Source organism: Calidris pugnax, unplaced genomic scaffold, assembly GCF_001431845.1.
Source record: "Calidris pugnax isolate Ruff unplaced genomic scaffold, ASM143184v1 scaffold41, whole genome shotgun sequence".
In the NCBI taxonomy this organism is placed as follows: Eukaryota; Metazoa; Chordata; class Aves; order Charadriiformes; family Scolopacidae; genus Calidris; species Calidris pugnax.
Window position 1 is genome coordinate 15,092,084 of NW_015094509.1, and position 22,296 is coordinate 15,114,379.

Consider the following 22,296-nt stretch of genomic DNA (forward strand, 5'->3'; position numbering starts at 1 on the left):
TGTGCTTCAGTAAATCAATCCCATCCAAGTGCATGTCGTCAGGGGAACAGAGCAGCTTCTTTTGCTGCGTTCAGTCTTCGGGTCATCACAGAGTCTGTAAAATTTAGGTTTCTTCATTCATAAGGGCCAACTGCGCAGAAACCTTCAGCAGACTAATACCTATTTGAAAAGTACTATAATTCATATTCCAAAGAATGGCTAAAATTATGACCATTGATGAATGCAATTTCTCTCACCAGGTTAAATGTATAAACAAGGACAACAAAACTCCAGAGATTTTTGTACATTGGGAAACTAGAGTCAGAGAAGATCTCTTTAACTAATGTTAGTGTTAACTGCTCGTTACAATCACGTGCTGGTGCTGTATTGTCAAATAGAGATGCTTTTATACATGAATGGCTCACACCATTCCTGTTTATGGATGAAAGTAGCTGTATACTGATTGCACACGTTGAGGAGTGCTAAGCAGAAGAACAGTATTTTGCAAGTGAATAGCAGATGGCAAATGCAGTCATTCAAAGGATTCATGTAATATCACCCCATGCTGCTGCAGCTAACTTGGTAAGAAGATAATTATGCGTCCTGATTTTGGCATCTGTTTTCCTCAGGTTTTTTTGTTAGGTCACTCTAATCCAGGTCACAGCACGACCAGGTGTGGGCCATACCTCAGGCATTAAAAGAAACATTTACTACTTGTTTAGCAAAGCCTTGTGAAAATGGAAGACACTTGTCACTTGTTTTTTTGCAGTAGGTGGAGGGCATTGCCTTTCACAGTGTATATCCTGTCAGGGTCCTGGACATGGGCCTGCGGCTTTGACTGCTGGCCTCGGGGTGAAGTGTTAGGCCAGCTGGTAAGAAAGCCAGAAGAGGCCTCTGCGAGGGCCTGCTCATCCTTCTCGGGGGAGCTGCTTTTAAGCTGGGGCTCTACAATTGCTTCTCCCCGAGCTACAGCTCCTGCCATGTTGCAGCTCAGCCCTGCCCAGCCATGGGACCATCTGATCCTGATCCCCTCCCACACGCTGACATCCTGGCCTGGTTTCAGCCCAACCTACAGCACTGCCTGGTGACCCCGGGGATGTGTTTGACCCCCATTCCTTCCAGGGTTCTTCATTAGGACCCCAGCAGGCCTGTCCTGGTCTGGCCTTGGTCTGCCCTGCCCTGCCCTGCCCCTCGGTCAATGGGGAGGTGCCCGATACCCAGGTCTGGGGCTGCCTCTGGCTGCCCCCAGTCTGCCCTGCTCCCCGGCTGGAGTAGTGGGCCTGGCTGTGATGCCCTGTCTGCTGATACCATGGGACCTCTGAGCAGTCATATTGCTCAGTCTATTTATTTTTTTTTTTCATTCCATGTCTCTATCTTCGTACTGGATGACCACCAATCTTTGAAAGGTACAAACTACTTATCTAATCACTCTTTCTGGTAACACAGATTAAGGACTGTGGTTCTGCTTTCTGACTTGGCCAGGCCGTAAAGCATAATCCTGTTACCTCTCTACTGAATTCTGCAATAAAAGATCAATGAAAAAACTTTGCTGGTGAAAGAATATTTAAGAATGCATTTGTCTGTCTGCTAGTTTGTTCTAATGACTACTAGCCTCTTGCACTGAAAATGTGTTCTTAATTTCTCACTTAAATTTGACTTATTTAGGTTACCTCTCCAATCTAATTCAGGTACTTCTCATGCACACATTGATGGATACATAACTATGGCGTCTGGCATCCATCTGACCTCTCTCATGGCCAGTGTCTGGACATCTTCTAATTAAAGCAAAATTACATGTAGCACATGAAAAAAGCATTTTTCTACTTCACATTAACAAAAAACAAATATTTTTGTCACAAGTCACTTTATGTATGAAGAATCAGGAAGCAAATAAAAGAGGAAGACACAGCCAAGCTGAATCTAGGCTGATCAAAAACTTCACCTGTCCAAAGGCACCACAGATTCTTACGATGCCTACTGAGATTATGCTTCACCACAGAGCTTGGCAAAATCTAAAGATGTTGGATCATGGGCAAAACAATATCTGATAATCAGAAAAAGAAGAGCTATCCTTGGTTCTTTTTAAAAAGTGTACCTCTCATGCCATGAACTGTTCTGTCCAAATTAGTTCTGCTTCCAACATATCGATTCATATATATCTGTTGTATCAGAAATTAAGAAAGTGTTTCTTAAAATAGGGATGCAAAAATTCCCCTGATCTACTTTCGAAAATCTAGTTTATCATAATATGCTAAGTTTTTGTGTATATGCTTTTGTGTATATAATATGCTAAGGATTATGTGTAATTACACAAACATAAAATACCAGAAAATTCCAGACAAAACTTCTTAAATATTCTGATTTTACTATTTATTCCTGAGAAAAGCTAAAACCAAAATAAAAATTTAGTCTTTAATGTTTTCTTTTATTTCTCAGGATAGCCAATACACAAAATAGCACTGTTGAAAGACAGACACTTAGAATTAAACATAAAGATAGAAACAGAAAGGCATTTAATAATGAATGACAAGACTCTCTGTGAGCACCAGGCTGACAGGTGCTACGTTACAGCTGTGTGAGAAGTCAGTTTTCAGAACACAGTGATTCGACAGTATTTGTCTTTCTGTTAAATTATTTTAATGTTCTGCACATTTCCAAGAAATAACAGCCATGGGGAATATGTTTTATGTTTTTGCTGATCACTTAGTAAAAGTTGGTTTTGGTTGGGTTTTTTTTCACTAGTATCTGTTGTATTAGCCATCATGAAAGGTAGGTAATTTAAAATTTAAAAAGCAAGTGTAGCATTTTCCATATCACAGTGAGAAACATGGATCTGAAACATAGCCCAATACTGTATATCTCTTATGCCCAGATACAGCATCATGTTACAATTGTGTGTTGTATCTGGTTTTTATGAGAAGTATGAGATAGCAAACAAAACATCATACCATATATTTTGGATGTACAGTAATGCATAGAAATACAGAAATATCACACACATGAAATAAGTTCCTTTATATAATTTTTTATTTTACTGAAACTTTTTTTGAGGGGTTCGGGGGGCTCCAATCTCCTCAGACATAATCATTGCTTATTTTTGGACTCTTCAACATATGTAATCAGGAAAGTTTCCTGCCCTCAAAAGAGCATATCTAAAAAGCCCCACGAAACAAAAACACACAAAAAACCCAACCAACAAACAAAAAGCCCAAACCCCATGAACAAACAAAAAAAACCACAAAACAGAACTTGTAAACTTCTAAATGATGCGATGTGACAATGAAGTTACTTGGCTAAGGCTTATGAATACTATGATTACATCTGAGCACCTCCTGGGTGATAATGTGTCTTTGCTCATTTTATAATTTAAATAACATGTGACATCTTTACACTTTGCCAAAGATGCTCATCCACTCATTTCTCATTGAGGCACACACATATCTTTGGAGGTGCCTTACAGGCCTGATTATTTCCTGTGTAGGAAGAAATCAAGAGTTCTTTTGGAAATGTTTTTATGCCCCATTTAGTTCTGTGCTATATATCTGTAGTTGGAGGATTCCTCTATTGGTCACAGTGAAATTATTGTACCAGACACTGACAGAGAAAAGGATTCTACCTTGTCCATTACAGTGCAGAAGCATGAACTGAAATTTTTAGAGCACCTGACTGAGCCTCTTTTTCTGGATGCCAAAGACAGGTGATGTTCTACCAAATTCTTTGAAGCCTGTTAGACTCCTTTGGAAAGCAACAAATGAAAAGAGTTTGGTATAAGTCTGGCAAACTGACAACTGAGAAAATAACTTAAATTACTAATATTTAAATAAGAATGCTAAGAATATGCATGATAAATAGAACATATACCAAAGGGTGACACGGTAGTCAATGCATTTGATTTGAAAATGTAGCCTAGGCAGTACAGAAAATAATTATAAATAATCATCAGGGGAAAGATTGCTTGCACGGTGACAGTCAATAACTGCTAAAATCTATAAAAAATGAGAAAACAAAAATTCTTTAGAAAAAAAAACTCAAGTGAAGTAATCAATATGACACTTTGTAACATCTAAGGCTTAGCGAGAAATGTTATTCACACCTAACAGAAAAACAGCATTATTTTTAACGTTTACCTTGTCAGTCAAAGTCTCAAACCTTTTTGAAGACCCAAGAACCAGTCTGTACACAACCCTGCTTTGCTTCTTGATATTTCAGTTGTGTCATCTGTGTTAAATAGCCTGATGTTGATTATTGATTATGGCATAAAGAGCATTCATATTTTGCAATTGAATTTATAAAGCACTGTAAGAATGTTTATGGTCACACTGACTATTGATGATGTTGCACTGTTTAAATACAGGAGCACAGTTCCTACATTGAATTTGTGTTAAATACATCTTTGAGGTTACACTTTTCATTCAACAATTCAGTGAAGTCTGCTTTTGAAATATATTTTAGCTACAGGGGCTTTTTTAATTTTTGAACCTCCTTCACATCCTACAGCTTCATTTTCACTGGTCAGTTATTGGGCCAGTGGCTAATACATTTAACAAAACCCAGAATTTCCTTGGAAGCTTCACAGATCACTTGTGATTTTGTAATAACTCAACATTTTTCAGGACAGAACCTAATATTGGTTTTGTTTGAGAGCTCATGGCATTTTCAAAGATCTTTATCTGCCTTTCTGTTCTTTGGTGTGAACCAAATATCAGGATATAAGAGCAAATACTTGAAACTAGTTATACACTACAGCTGGGTGAAAATTTGTGTTGAAAATTTTCACGTGAGACTTCCTTTCAGAGAGATGCCTAGACTTTTGAAAGATATGGGGGTGTTTTTAAACAAATACCAATTTATTCCAGAAACAAAAATCCTTCAGGTGAAGTGAGGAAGCCATGTCATGATTAGCTTTTGTTTCTGTGCTGCTGCTGTTCTCTCCAAGTCACACTGAGGTGACTGGATTTTGAGCTTTACTCTTTCAAAATTCTTTGTCTATTGGCTTTGTCTCTAGCACCAAGGAATGTTTTCTTTTTTGGTCGGAAGGAAAATACACAAGCATTTGATTTGTAGAGTCCATTCACAGTGTCAGTGTAGGGGGTTTTGTTTTGATTTGATTTTCACATACAAAATTGAACAACCAGGGTCTTATTCTGTTTTTTCTGTCTTGTTTTCTCTTCCTTTTCACACATACTTCATGTATATACAAAACACAATGAATGCATTGCTCATTCTCATGTTTGTCTTTAGTGACTGCTCTTCTATTTGCTCAGTAAATTTGACTGTCTTTCAGAAACTGCAGTGAGAACCAAAGGATAATCATTCTAGAGATACAGAAAAATCCTCAAATAAATGAGTGGAGAATGAATTTTAACATTGAAATCTAGACCACCAGGAATAAAAACTCAGAAGTACTTTCTAGACTAGTCTGAACTCCATAAAACCTGATCAAAGTCAAAAGGTTTTATATCTAAGATAAGCAGACTTTATTGAGTGGTAAAGAGAACTCTCCAAAAGACTAGCTGGCTTTTTTTTTTTTTTAATTAGTTTTACTTTTTTATTTCCTTAAAGCTTAAGTTTTAAATACCTTGGAAAAAACTTTTACTTGAACTTCAAGACCTTGTCTTCATTTTAAGCTTATCGAAGTTATAAGACTAATGTGCTGACTCCTGAGATCTCACATCATAAGATTTTAATGGCAGCTTAGAGTATAAATCCTACTGCCAAACATAGTAAATCATGGTTATACCCTAATCAGCCATGGTGAAGGATAGTTCTTGTCCGTTGTTAATTCAGATTTCTTCTTCCAATATTTTCAAACTGAGACTCATTATGTTATAATTGAGTGTTATGTTTATATTGGGGTCCCATCCTCCTTCAGGCTCATCCAGCTGCTGTGGCAAGAGGTCGTCCATGAACTGCATGTGGCTATTTGTTCCATCATTAGCCTCTGTGGCCTGCAGAGGGACAGCCTGCCTCACCATGGTCTTCACCATGGGCTGCAGGGGAATCTCTGCTCTAGTGTCCTCTTTGACCTTGGTGTCTGCAGAGTTGTTTCTCTCATATAGTCTCACTCCTCTCTCTGGCTGCTGTTGTTGTGCAACTATTTTTTTTCTCCTTCTTAAGTATGTCATCACAGAGGCACTACCACTGCCCCTGATGGGCTCAGCCTTGACCAGTGGTGGGTCTGTCTTGGAGCCAGCTGGCATTGCCTCTATTGGACACAGAGGAAGCTTCTAACAGCTTCTCATAGAAGCCACTCCTGCAGCCCTCCAACTACGAAAACAATGCCATGCAAAACCAACGCAGCCACATACGCAGAAAAGTCTATGTTTTTCATTGTATTAAGAGGTATTAAATTCAGATTTCACTGTTTTTTTTTAAAGGAAGTTAGTATTTTTTTCCTCTTCTGAGATTCAGAGAGATACATACATACATCAAATAAATACAGAGTAAGATAAGATGTACACAATTGGCACTACACCTGAGGAACTTTCTAGCTTCAGGAAGGAGAAAAAAATGAAAAAGTTGACTAGCTGGGCTAATCCAGCAAGGAAATAAGAGAGTTTAGAGGATCTGAGAAGTGACTACTAAATATTCTTCAGTTTCCTTACTTCCAAGGATATTCCTAGATTAAAGTTTCATTGGGAGACATTAAAACCTGGGAAAGGTCTTATTTCTATCAGAGGAATTTTTTTGACAGATGATCTGAGTTAAACCACAATATTTTTATTTCCTTGATTAAAATATTTTAATTCAGCCTTCCCTTTGAATCTGGCTGGAAAAAAACCTTGTTCCTATTTCTCTGTTAGTTGGTGAAAACATGTGAGAATAGTACTTAGAAGGAAATTACAGAGGATCAGAAATCAAAGAACACTTTCCACAGTACTTTGCTCTTATTTCTGCTGGCTGTGCAGCTACCATCCATACATAACTGAGAAAGAAGTGATAGGTCACCTTGATACTATAGCAACAATTATAGACTGAACCTTTTTGTGGGAAGAGGCACCATTGTGCAATTGGCTCCAGAACTTCATCTTTATGTATGAAAATGAGATTTTTTTTAAAAGGCAAAAAATAGGACAATATTAGGTGATGGAAAAAAGTTGTGTCATCTACCTACATGGTATTGACGGGAGCAATACTTGAAAGGTGTGTGCAATTAGACATTCAAAAAAACAAAGGGGACTACCAAGGTCACTGGGTCCAGAATTTTGCAATTTGATCCTGAAGAGAAGAGAGAATTTCACAGTTTGCAATTCACAATTCTGACTTGAAATAAACTTTAGAGTTTTAACATAGTGTTAATCATGAACAGCTAAAAACAAACGTAAGTCTCCTAAAAGAAAAAAAGCCCAAAAACCTTAGTGTAATCCACACTTCAGCTCATTGTTGAACTCATAAACAAAACTATATGGAAGAGTTAATTAACATCTCAGTAAGAAGACCAGTATGATCCTTCTGACCTTAAAATGCCTGATGTAACCACAATGACCTAATCACTTCTAATCACTAATGGTTAATCACTTCTCTCCAAATGTACCACTGTCCCTACAAGTTCTCTAACCCATCTCCTATGCTGCTTTGCAAATATAATTCTCTCAATCTGAAATTGTAACTTTAACAGGACTGCCAGATGTTGGGTTAATTCAAGAGACTAGATTACATAACTAAGGACCTTCACAAGTCCAGTGTCAACAAATTGATCTTTATCCAAGCGATTCCAATAGCATGGAATACCTTTTCTGGGTATGCATACAAACAACATTTTCTTAACAAAAATAGGCTATGAAATAATTATAACTTTAAGGAACAGGGGACATACAACAGCTTTGTAGAGAAAAAAATCAACAGTGACAAGAATTATTTTTGAGAAAAATAAAGCATTCACACCAGTTAAATATATGATAAAGATATAACCATTTAAACTTAATTTCTCCATTTCTTTTAACTGAATATGACATTCCTATTTAATCCCTAAGGAAAATGCAGTGCGTGAATCCAAGTTCTTTTCATCCAAGTGAAAAAAATGTTTGCTTGGAGTTTAATTCTCTTTAAATTGTGTTTTGAAAGGTATAGCGTGTACAACTTCAACTGTTATCAATGGAAGAACAGCTACCTAAACAATATACTACCCAGAGCCCATTCAAACTATGCCAGATATTTGTGTGAGATTTTTAAAACAAAAAGTAGAACTTAAGCCATGTAACTCAGTTCAGTCTTTATGAAGATATATGCAATGTCCTTTAAAACTGTTGCCCTGATACCGGTTTTTAAATAAGAAAAACTGCTAAGAACCGAAAACTTTCACAGGAAATAAAAAAAAAAAAAAAAATTAAAAAAACCAAACCAAAAGCAAAGAGCAAAGACCTGTTGGAAGACACATGCAGTTTTAATAGGAACACATTACCATGGTCTGCTATAAAACTGTCTGAACATATACTTCAGTGGCAGGCTAGCAGAGATATGCTAGCCTCATGCTGTAATCCCAGCTCACTACTGGACGATGGGTGGAACTTTTATCCATGCAGAGTCAAAGGGAAATGAACTGTGAACATGAGAGCTCAGCAGAGCAGTTCCAGATAAAAAGCAGAGATGACAAGGATAACAGGGGAATAAAATGAAATAATTTGGAGTAAAGGAATAGACCAGGATAGCGATTAAAAACAGAATGGGCACACACTGAGTCTTTGTTGTGAATAGTGAGGGAGGAGAGTGATTACCAGAGGGCAGAATAGACAGTAGTGGATGGCAGAATATCTTTTACTTTATATTCAGGAGAACAGCCCTGTTGGCAGGGAAGAAGAATAACACAATGGCTTCCCACTGATTGTGGATGGAGTCACCTAACAGCCCAGCTGAAGAGTGGCTGAAGAACAGGGGGAATGGGGATAGCTATCAACCCTCAAAAGATAATATTCAAGGAGAAAATGACCTTAAGTTTCAGACCAGTAGAGACCTGGGTAAGACTTCAAAAGTTAGTATCTTGAAGGAACTTAAAACAACGGATTACAAAGAAAGACCATGATCTTCCGCTTTGTCAAATTTCAAATATTTCAAGAGTCCTACTAAAATATAGCAGCAGCATGTGTTTTTGGTACTTAAGGAGGTCAATGAAAGTTTTATGTCTACAAAAATAAAATTCCTGATTAAGTAATTTCTTCCAGAAGAGGGAGTAAAAATATTTCTCAGAATATTTGGTCTTTTTTTCTCTTTTTTTTTTTTTTTTTTCATTTGTCCTTTACCTCACAAAAGCTGAATCTTACTACTCTAGTTGGGAAACTCTCAGTGAGGAAAATTATATTAAATGAGGTTTGAAGTGATTTTACATCATGTTATTGATGTGTACTTCTCATCTCCCTTTTCACTTTCCCTCTTACATGACTTGTAAATGCTAAGAAAAAAGCCAAGTTTAGTCATAGATTTCTATAGCTAAAAAACTGCAGTCACCCTACAAGTGCTTATAAGTGGTCCTTACAGAAATAACTAATTTGTTACTATTTAAATATTCATAGGTCCTTCTTTTCTGAGCTACAAGAATATGTCTATAACTTTCCATTAAGGGCTACATCAAATTCAATTGGGAGATCAGAGTATTTTTTTCCACTGCTTATGAACAATAATTCTTTATTGTCCTGGTTCTTGAAAAACTAAAAGATACAGTTTTATCAACTAATATTTAGCTCAACACTTAGAAATCTAAATACTTATATTAAATGTCAAAATATTTAAACTGAAGTACAACTAGTTAAATAATTTATTTAGTACTATTTTTTTTAAAGAAACATATTCATTAATACAGAGAAGAAAAATAAAATTCTTTTGAACCACTATGAATGAAAAATGCTAGAAAGACTAAGAAAGGAATATCATGATTTTATTCTGCTATTTACAAAGTCTCTGTTCTTCCATAATATGATTTTTTTCCTGCAGGAATAAATTAATAACACCACAGAAAAATAAGGAAAATACTCAGAACTGTGAACCTATGAACCAATATCCTTGCACTATAACCAGCAAAAAATGCTAATTTATAGTTTGATTCCATCACTTTGTTCTGTAAAGTCTGACTTGAAACAGATTGCATCTGTTTACTTACTCTATAGTGCTGAAGTATTATTATTACAGATTGTCCTACATTTTTTTTGTAGAATACTTATTCACCAAAAATGCAGTTTTATGTAATGTGGTACTATTCACAATTTAAGGAATAGATGTCACGAATTTTTGCCCTCCCCACAAAAAAAAAATAAAAGAAGAAATTAACATGATATAACAGTTTATCTCCATCTTTTAAGAAATTCACAGTTTTTCAAGATAAATTCTAAACAGTAATTTAATCATTACTCACAAAGTACAGAAAGTTGTTGACTATCAGTCTTCATCACCCTATGTTAGTGCTTAGGACATTAGTATAGAATAGGAGATATAACATAAAATGTCCTGATTTATAAGGCATACTTGAACTTTTATTTGCTTTTTCTCTAGTGATTATCCTAACCACTGCATAGTAAGTTATATTAAGCATTTCTCTTCTTTTTTTTTTTTTTTCCACTTCTCCAAATAATCTTTTGCTATTTATCCAAACTAGTATAATTTAAGTAAGATGAAAATAATGAAAAACACACTGGTGTACATTTTATACCTTCTGGTACAGATTTTTGACCTCCCGAATAAGTACTGTCTTTGGAGTAACAAGGTCCATGGCCTTGAAGGAGTGTGGAGCTCTTGATTCTCATTCCAGGAAGACACTTCTTTGAAGTTCAGAGTGAGGCAGGCACTGCGATAACAGAGGCTGATTACCTATAGTACCCTTTTCCCTATAGTTTAAGCAAGACTAATTTACTGACTGGCTTTTATGGATGCATTCTCAGCATATCCTATAAAATGCCTATTGCTATACTAACAAAGTAGACAGGGGTGCATGTTTTAAACATAATTTCAAAATAGTTCATGTTATTTTATCATTAGCATGCCTCCAGAAATTGTTTTGGCCTTTTTCAACTCGTACTCTGCCAGATGATGTTCAGGAAGTTTGGGGCACTTTGTATTCCAGGTCTTGTTCCTTCCAGGCAGTATGGGTGACAGATCCCTGGTTGTAGCAAGGTGAGAGTTTAGCTTAATGACTGCAAGCCATGCTGAAACTCCTGCCCTCAAGTTCAGAGAATGATCCAAAGCCCATTTCTAGAAGATATCATAGTGTCTATCTAAAGATTTTGGATTCCAGCATGTTATTTCCCTGAGCACCAGGTACTTTGCCTTTTTCCAGAGCTACTCCTTAGTGATTTTCAAGATATTTTGAATATTTTTCAGGCCAAATACATATCCTTTGAAGAATTCTGGGCTAATCTCCAGGAACGATACAGAAGAGAAAGCAGGAGTTAGTTTTATATCCTCAGACTTCATATCCACACTTGAAATTCTACAATCCTCGAATTCGCCTGATTACATAACCTTCTAAGACATCTCTGTCATCAACAATGGATAATAAATGATTCCCTCCTGCCCAAAAAGAGAAAATTGAAATAAAGAGGTGAGTGATGAAATATGTGACTTAGAGCAAAGAAAAAGAAGTTCTTCTTTATGGAAAAATTCGGAAAGACACTTAATAATATGCTTAACATTAAGCATGTATTTCAGTTTTATCAATTGGACTTATGCATATGTTAAAATTGGATGTATAAAGCTCGATCTGCAGACTGATTCTGACTGTGTGAATTCAAGTATTATCATTCCAGGTGACACTAAACAGATGCATCATATTAGTGACATCCTGGAGAAAAAAAATACTTTTGTGTGTTTAGTAAAAGTGTTACATATTTTGTTCCAAACAATAAAACAATAAGGTATTTCCTTGGGAGGTAAAATAAAGAAAAATATGTAAACTAGCTAGTTAGGGTAGCAGATATCTAAACTGTATTTTCATGGGTGAGTACTTCTTAAGTGAACTCACTATCTAATCTTTCATTATATTAATGTAATTTTTTAAAGTACAATAGCACAATTTTTCTCCTGTATTTTCTTGAGTGTGCTCTCTTTTCCATAAATAACCTGTTTACATTTTTTCCTTCCATCATACATTATAAATATTCTAAAAATACTTGATAAATACCTTAGTTGTGCATTTTTTACACTTTTGAAAATGTAACTTAATTTTACTCTATAGCTTAGAAACCAAGAGATAAAATACAAACAAATAACCAAAAACCCCATGCTTTAAAAATTACAAAAAGTTGTCTTATGTTCAGTTACCTAGAAATCTCAAGGTTTTGATAGACAGAGCTGATTAATTCATAATTTTTAGCTCTTCAGAATGACAACTGCAATCTTGTTCTTAAAATTACTGTTATTACTGTAAAATTATTATTTAATACGTGAATAAAGAAGATTTAGAGAAAGTTTTTGCTATGACTGAGGGAAAAAATAAAACTAAATAAGTTCTGTATTTTAACTGTTAAATTGCATAATTTAGCAATTGAATCCACACTTCAAATGATACTACTAAAGAATTGAAACTGTAGATCAGTTGCAGAAGCAGGATTAGAAATTAATTCTCTAGTTTCCCAGTTCAGCATCTTGCTGAACCATAGGACCATAAGGCTTTCCTTAAGGCCAAATACTGATACTGTTTCTGTTGTAATCTGTTCAATCACTCTTGAGTGATTCTGGTGGCACTAGAAGGGGAGTTTGGCTCTAAGGTTTTAATACAATTCTGATTCACTTTAGATCAACGAACATACATTTTTCATTCATTTTATAAAAAAAACAACAAACACCCACATTTGGAGTACTGGTATGCACATTGTTATGTCAGGGTACTCTGTGTTGGCCTGTTTGTATTGCCAAAGTATTCATTTTAATAGAAGGTCTGTCTTGGTGCTGCATTATTTTAGTAGTCAGAGTGGAGATTAGCACCAGATGGTGTTTTGCTACTCCTATCAAGCTGGGGAAAAAAGAAAAATAATGAAAAACAAAAACAACCCCCCCCAAGCTACAGTCTATTTTGTGGGCAGGTGTGAATGTATACGTGCTTTCCTTTTTGAAATGTAGAGAAGCAGACAATGATGCTGACATTATACGACAGTGACGTCGCAGTAGAGCTATAATTATCTGAAGATTGTGAGAGACACCAGAAACCTTTGGATAATCAGAGGAAATGTGCTACATCTTCACTCATGCACTGCAATGACCTTCTCTTCCAAATACTTCACTTACACATTAAACTCTTTCATCAGATTGACAGTGAAGATGACAAAGCCTCGAGGACATATCTGATCACTAACAAATACAATATTTTTGAATAAAATAATATATATTATTTTATTTATTTATAATATATAATGATTAATTTTTAAACCTGCAGCCATTAATATTTTACATATACACAGAGCTAGAAAATAAATTAAAAAACATTAAAATAGATGGAAACAGCTTTTTGTGAAGTAGTTAAGATAAAGAGTGTCCAATAGTAAAGTACAAAATTCCATGACACATTATGTCAAATACTATGGGCAAATTAAATCAGCCCATGGAGCTAATAGGAACAAATTTCTCTGAAATGATCTATTTAAAAGATTATTATATATTTTACTATCTTCTTTTCCCTAGAGGTAGATGATATATAGCTTAGTAAGGGTAGGACATCATATTATTTCATTTCTGTTTGATTCTCATAGATAGAAACAAATACACCCTCATCCCTTCCCTCATTATCCTGCCTTTTTTCATAGAATTGTGTCATAATTTAGCAGTCCATATCAAAATAATTATCTTTTTTGAAAATTGGCATTTTAAAGATGTATTTCCAAAGCATTGGCAGTTCAGTGGGATCCATTAACTAGCTTCAGAAATGGTGTATAATTCATATAATTGTTCTACAGGACACTCTATCCATCAAAAAAAATTTAAAATAACCCATTGAAGAGATGAGTAGTGAGATGCTTGAAGACAGAAAAGCTGAACTTAAGTTATCACAGTATACAAAAACTAAATATAAGAAGAAGCAAGTTGGCTTTATCTCATAAGAAACTCACACTATTTTTAAAAATGTCTCATTTTACCCTTCAAGTGACATGAAATCAGAGATTCTGAGCTTCACATCCAAAAGGATGTGTCTCTGCTTTTATTTTTCTTTGTCTGATGTCCACACTGATAGGCACTTTCTCCTGCAGTCCGTTTAATGACAGTGTATTTTCAACTTCATTATCTTAATTTACCTCACAAGCACACTCTGTCTGAAATGGATATTCACTAAGCATAGATACATTTGTATGTCAAGTGTATACAGTTATGCCAGATAAAAATAATTTGGAAAATTTAGGCCCAGCCAATCAACATATTAAGGCTATTTCTAAACAACTAAATGAAACAGTGCCAGAAAAAAAGAAACTATGGAACTGTTAAATTTACAGATACAGTCTTATCCTAAATTTTGCCCCAGGCATCAGGGTGCTCTCCTCAAATAGGAGTTGCATTTGATATTCTCAGAAATGCCTGAGTCTTCAAAACTGTTTGTCATAAACATTATAGACAGCCTGTAATGACCTTGGTCTTACTCAAACATGGTAAAAGCTTCTGCATACATGAGCACACACTTACACTGCTGGCCAGACTGCTCTTACATTTCCCTGTCCACCCAGTCATGGATGGACAGTTTCATCCTAAAACTGAAATAGAGTATTAAGACTGATCATAGCAACATTTAGTGCTTTCAGGAACTTCACAACATTGTAAGAACTCAAAGAGTAGGTGTAGGAAATTATATACAATGGCAATATCATGCATGTATAGATAAAATAAATGCTTAGATGCTAAGATAGTTAACATGTGAAAGTTTTTAATTTGTAAAGGTGATTAATTCTAAACCATATTAAATGATTCCTTAACACAAAATTAAGGAAGAAATCCAAGGTTGATCAAAAGAGACTTCAGCACCTTGAAAGGACTGGTTAAGGGTTTAGGAGCATAAGTAACGTTTTCCTCCATCTTTCCAGATGCAGGAAATTATGAAGGAAGAAACAAGAAGCCCCAGGTGATCAATACCTGTCTCTGTGACTGGTGTCATGGGCAGAATTTCGGATTTTTTGATCATGGGTCGGTCTACACGACGCCAGGCCTTCAGGCAACTGAAAAGGTATACCTTTCTCAAAGGGGGAAAAGGATTTTTGTGAAAGAGCTAGCTAGGCTCATTGAAAGAGCTTTAAACTAGATTTGAAGGGGGAAAGGGAGCAACTTATTCTGAGAGTTAACGAAAAACACTTCAGATACAATGCAGCAGCTGCTCATAGTCAGCACAGGTTCATGAGGGGAACATCATGTTTAACTAACCTAACTTCCTTTTATGACAAGCTTACCTATCTATTGACCAAAGGAAGCTAGCAGCTGTGGGGTTTTTTGATTTTAGCAAAGCTTTTGACACTGTATCTCACAATATCCTGCTGGACAAAATGTCCAGCATACATCTAGACAATTGTTGAATGAACAACTGGTTGACAGGTTTGCCTCAAAGAGTTACAATAAATAACATCAGGCTGCCAGGCAATCACCAGTGGGGTTCCGCGGGGCTCAGTTTTGTGGCCTGTGCTCTTTAATGTTTTTATAAATTATCTGGATGCAGGAGTTGAATGTACATTAAGTTTGCTGATGATACTAAATTAGGAGGAGCTGTGGATTCTCTCAAGAGTAGAGAGGCCTTATAGAGAGATCCGTATAGACTAGAGAGCTGCAAAATCACCAACCATACGAAATTTAACAAAAACGCTGAATTCTGCACCTGGGACAGTGTAATCTTGGTTATATATACAAATTGTGGAATGAGAGGATGGAGAGCTGCCCTGCAGAAAGAGATCTGGGCATTTGTGTTGATGGCAAGTTGAATATGAGTCAACAGTGTGCCCTGGCAACCAAGAGGGCCAACTGTATCAAGCACAGCATAGCTAGCTGGTCAAGGGAGGTGACTGTCCCATTCTACACCACATTGTTGCAGCCCCACCTCAAGTACTGTGTGCAGTTTTGGGTGCCTCAAGATAAGAAGGACATCAGCCTTCTAGAGTGTGTCCAGAGGAGGGTGACCAAGACAGTGAAAGGCCGTGAGGACAAGACTTATAAGGAGTGGCTGAGGTCACTTGGTTTGTTCAGCTTGGAGAAGAGTAGGCTGAGGGGTTACCCTATTGCAGTCTATAGTCGGTCACTGAAACAGGTTCTCCAGAGAAGCGGTCACTGCACCAAGCCTGTCAGAGTTCAAGGACCATCTGGATCATGCTCTTAATCATATGATTTAAATTTAGGTAGTCCTTCAAAAAGCAGAGAGTTGGACTCGATGATCCTTATGGATCCCTTCCAAGTTGAGATATTCTAAGTCTCTAACATTAGTTAATGCTTACCAACTCCACAATTGCATGAAATACATATATATTTTAAAAAAAGAAATGTTCAGCAGATTAAAATGGAGCCAGAAGTGAAATGTTCCAATACCAAAAATCAGGAAGGAGCTATACATTCATTTCCAAGAAGAATGATTTGGAGTGTAAGTATGCTTAAGTATGATGGTTAGGATCAGAAAAGTAGAAAGTCAACAGCCTCTGGGAATTGTAGAAAATTTAATGTTAAATTGAGCAACTCCCTTTTTTTTTTCAGTATTTGAATCAATTTTAGTTTCAAATGGTTTATGACATTTTCAGAACTCTGGAAGAATTTAAGAAATTAAGTCGGGGTTTTTTTCAGAAATTTTCAGTTAATTTGTTCAACAGTTTTCAAAAAAAAAAAAAGAGTAAGAGATCCATGCTTGATTGCAAACATGAAGATACAGATTTATGGTATATTTTCTAACTTTCTCCACTGGATTATATTAAAATTGAAAGTCATTGCTTCATGAATTATCATTTGCCAGCAGACCCACTGAACACCTTATTCTATCTTATATACTTTAAACAAAATAGAATAAATATTTAAGGAAGGTAGTGTAAGTTAACATGCATAGTAGAGGAGATAAGATGAGGATGAAACACTATGTATCATTCTAATGGTGTGGCTTTTAATCCTATTGTTTATGTATTTTTAATGAAAAAAGTGGGGGGGAAGTTAAAAGTCATGGTTATCATTACTATATCTTCTTGCCTCTTAGTTGGTTGTTCATTGCAGCAGACTGCTAGAAGCCAGATTTCTTACTGCATAAAAGAGAGTATCTCATTCATGGAAAAGATGACACTGACTTCAAGCCAGTTAATACACGTTAAAAAGGAAAAGTGCTGAGTACATAATGAACAACTGGAATGCGATACTGCAATAAGCAGAAAAAAAACTGGCTGGTGTTTCACAATATTACTTTTAACTTATACAGCAGCTAAAGATAGGACAGGTAGGATAATTCAGGCTGGAAGGGACCTCATGAGGTCTCTAGTCTAGCAAGGTCAGCTGTGAGAGCAGATCAGGGTGTTCAGGACTTCATCTAGGTGGCTTACCCAGGTCTAGAAAATGTCTAGGGATAGGGACTATATAATCTCTCTGGGCAGTCTCTTCTAATGGTGGGGAAAAAATTCAACTTATGCTCATTGCTCATCCACCCACCATGTACTGTTCTTATCAGGTCCCATCCTCAACCAGTACTGCACCCCCTCAAAGCTGTCTCTTCTGTAGGCTGATCAACCCAGACAGGTTGGTGGCCCTTCACTGAACTCACTCCAGTTTCTTCATGTTTTTTCTATAGTGGGAGCCCAAAAATGAATACAGTATTCTAGATGTGGTCTAGTAAGTGCTGAGTAACAGGGAATAATCACTTTCCTGAATCTATGTGCTATGCTTCAACCTCTAACTCTGTGAACCCTGGCTATGCGACAATACCAGCCTTTTAGCTTCCAGGGTTTTAACAGATAATGTATAAGGGAGACGTTCAATGTAATATTTAAAAAAAAAAAAAAAAACCAAACCACATGAATTTTCACACTGAAAATATATAGAGTTCACTGTTATTATTTCATTTTTCCCTTTAAGAACACATGAGGTTTTCCAACATATTACTGATTTCCTGTAACACTTTAAATTGCTCTGTACCTTCAGCTATTGTTTTTCTATTCCTTCTTTTCGTACTCTGGGATTTTCCTGTTCCCTTTTTTTATACCACATCGTTACTTTTATTCATCCCCAGATGGTGATTTTCTTGGAATAGGAGTATTCCCCTCCTGAATATTTGGAAAGAACCTAGTACACATATTGAAATGAATATTTAATTTAGTATTTATCAGCATTTATTACTTTTTTTATGGGAATACACAGAGATGCAGAAACAAATATTAATTAAAAAAACAACCAAACGAAATAGTCAAAAAACCCCAACGAAAGCAGAAATAAACAAGAGTTCTATTTTGTTTAAATGAGAGCGGATACTTCCAGCCTTTCAGACGCTAACCTTTTTCAGCTGAGTTTTGCATCCAATGCTGCCAGGGGCAGCTCTTCTGCAACCAACTGTACAGGTGGGGCTGTATCCAAACCTGGCTTTTCCACCATCAGGGAGCGGATGGAGCTCTGAGGAAAAGGGCACTTCAAACATGTTGCATTTTTTTAATTCTGACCCATCTTAATTGCTTGCCCACCAGGTGATGCCTGCAATGTTGCCAGCTCCCAGTACAGAATATTTTTTTTTTTCAGATACTTTGAATTTTCTGGTTTTTACCCAAATATTCCAGCTTTTGGAAGTAAGTGATTACAAAAGAGAGAAACGCTTCATGCTTACATATCTAAGATTTTTTTTCCCAAGAAATCGGTTGGAAAGCCCCCACTCCCTTTCCCGTAAGTAAAAAAACAGCATGTAAAAATATGTGGGAAGGATAACAAGTAATGACAAATAGCTCTAACACAAATTTAAAGTAGTAATTTTTGAAATTTCTATTAAAATTTTTAAACATTATTTAGGGGAAATTTTTTTAATTTTAAAAGTAATCTGCAAAACAATTAAGCCTTTGACTAGGAATTGAAATACAATAGAAAAACTTGTGGGCACAGGAAAACACAGGAAAGAGGATAAAAATTCTATTTTTTTCTTGTTAATGTAACAGTGCTCCATTTTCATCCAATGAAAGGATGGAAGAAGGTCAGTTGATCCCAGACATAACCATTTTATATCATCTTTAGGTCCTTATTTAGCTGGGCATAATGCAAGTCATTAGGCTTAAAATATGTGGTTATCATAAAAGTATCACTACAAGTGCTCAAGTGCTGACAATAAAATCGAAACAGACTTTCTCAGCTAGTGACCCAAAAGCAAGCAAACAGACAGTGTAATGCTGATACACATTATAAGCAATGCCAGCAAACGTGGATGGTTTTCCCAAAATTGCTGTAAGGAACTTGGAATATGAATAGCAGAAATGAAACTGAGTTGTATGTTCTGATTGCACAGGTGGATAATACTAAAATGGGTGGATACCTGTTTTTTTATATCAAATAATTTTCATATTTAAAAAAAATAAAATTTTAATTGAAAATATTAGAATAATTACTTTAGGAGGATCAAGGAGAACAATGAACTAGTATCCTTGATGCTCCCTTTCTAATATCTGTTTGCATACTGTATACTTTTATTTTGCAAAATATGGGATGCCATTATTCTTGAAAAAACAGTGTCAACATCTGGAACAAGTGTTTATATTGAGGTCATCTGAACCTCAGTTTTTTTAAAAAAAAAGATCCAAGACATCAGATGAATGTTTTCTATAAAGTTATTCTACATTTTAAAATTATCTATTTCCTTACTTTTTCTTATCCAAATATTAACCTATCAAATTATTGATTTATTTGAATTTCAGATTAGTGGACATATTAAAGCTAGTGATTCAGCTGGCAGATTGGAAGTTAAAAATCTACTTTGCATATGAATAAATGCAATTACCAACTTTCATCCAAATTTATTATCTAAATTATAACCAGCTTTTATATATTTGCATTACTTTCTAATTTCTGATACCATTATAATTTCATTTCTTTTCCTTACCATCTAAAAATAGCCTATAGTAATTTTAAGAGTTGGAAATAACATAAGACTTTTAGTGTTGCAATACATATGACCACACTACAATAGTTCCTCAAAATAAAAAGCAACTATTATCAATTTGGGATATAATGCTAGTTTAGTTTCTGACTATCTCTGGCATATTCAACAGTTTAAGGCAGAGAGAATGTAGTTCGACAGAATTGTGAGATTTTTTTTCTTATGAATGAGGTACAGTCTGATGTCTTCTGCTTTCAGTCTTTCATACTGCTTGATTGATCCAATATGCCCATGATAAAAATTGGTTAAGCTTTTATAAGGTCAGACAAGTCTATTGGCAACTGTGTGCCACTTAGTGTTAAAAGCATCTTTACTTTGTCCTTTCCTTCTCTTAGTCCTAGGCCAAGAACAATTTGTCTGCACTGATGAAAATGACCAAATGCTTTTGTGTGATAAAAATTGATGATTATTTCTAATACATATACACATTTAATTTCTAGTATTTTTTTCTTCAAGATGTTAATGACATCCCTTCCAGGAACCAATTATCTGGGTTTTGGGGGCAGTTGTTTTTCTTAAAAATGAAATATAATTCTTGCATAACTTTACTGAGAAACCCAGGAAGGAGTAGTGTATCTACTTTCTTTTGATTCCAAGACCCTAAATAATATGACAAGTGATAAATGGAACAATGTGCATTTATTGTGGGCACCAGGCTGACATGCAGAATAGATTATTATACCTTGGAGAGATGGTTTCTGTGTGCTAACAATATTTCAATTTCTTTGATGTAAGACTCTGTTAAAGTTGCACTCCAGATTCTGTACTTCTCTTGAGACCCATTTTAAATTTTGAACTGTTTTGCCATCAATATGTGAAAAATAATCTTGAAGACATGATTCAAGATCTTATAGCACATTATTTTTGGACTCGTCCTACTCTGGAACTCTTTTTGTCACAAATGCATGTATGTACCTTCCAAAAATATTTAGTGTTCATTGCTTTTGGAGCCCTTGTATTTCTGTTTAGAGGGATTGCATAATCACATATTTTCTACCACAGAGACATAAGGTAATTTTATTATCCTTAATACCTATTTTACTATTGATGAATTCTTAGGAAAGGAACAGGCAAGCCCAAATGTTCTCAACTGATTGCTATGCATAGGACACGCTACGCCAAAAATCACACTATTTCAGTCCAGTCTTATCCTATCTATTGGTTCCCAAAAGCCCCATACTGTGTACTTTACAGCTTCAGAAGCTGCTTATAGCTACCAAGGAGCTCATTCCCTATTTTCAGTTCTTTCATATCACGTAATTTGAATATTTCTGCCCTCAAGACGGCACAGTAGAAGAGTTGGACTTTCCATTTCCACTACCACTGTGGGATAGGAAGAGGGACAGAAACAAATAAAGTCACCTTTCCATGACATGAGTGACATCAGCATGTTGAGGAACTTTTATTGTACCCCTTCAGGTAAATTAAACACGCGTTTGTGCTTAAATATATATCAAAAAATGAACAATGCATTGGTCAGAGTCCTACTGCCATAAGTGGTTCTACAAGGAATCTGTAAAGATGCACTGTAAACCGGTTCTTTATACACATTTGCATCAGCACCATCCCTGTTAACCTTGACATGAGGCACCTCAGCCTAGCCTTGAGTTCAAATCCCAGCCCAGCTCTGCTGCCCAAAGGTGGTCCCTGAGTGCTCACGTTCCAGGATGGCTACAAGACAGGTTAATGCTGGTTGTCTCATCACCAAGGGAAACTTGACTCCTTTAAAGGGAATCCCTCTGTCTCCGACATTCCTGCTTCCAGCCAATCTAACTCCTTCTGCAGGTGGGACACCTTGCCCTCCATGGCAGATCATTCCTTGATCACAAATTACTGCTTGCTGGGCAGTTACAGTTTGAGTTTCCCCTTCAAGCATTAAGCAATCAGTCTGGTTTAGAAAAATCATAAATCAGCTGATTTGTTGTCACAGGATGTCTCATTGCCAGTTTTGTCTATGCTTAGAGACAAAATTATCAGCCCATTTAAAGAATGAAATTTGTCAAATTTAAAACATTAAACTGCTGTTTGTAATATCTTCATTCTGATAAGCTCTTTTATACAATTACATTCAGGCTTAGATGATGACAGGAGGTCAGAATATTAACAGCAGACATGAAATGCATATGCCACATCTGACTAAATGTAGAAGGCTAAGAAATTATTTCCTGATTCCACAATTAAGGTATGGACCAGAAAGGGAGAAGTGACAAACTGCTTCACACTAGAGGCATCACTGAGCAAGAAGACAAGACAGAAATTTTCATCCTGGGACTCCTGGAACTCCT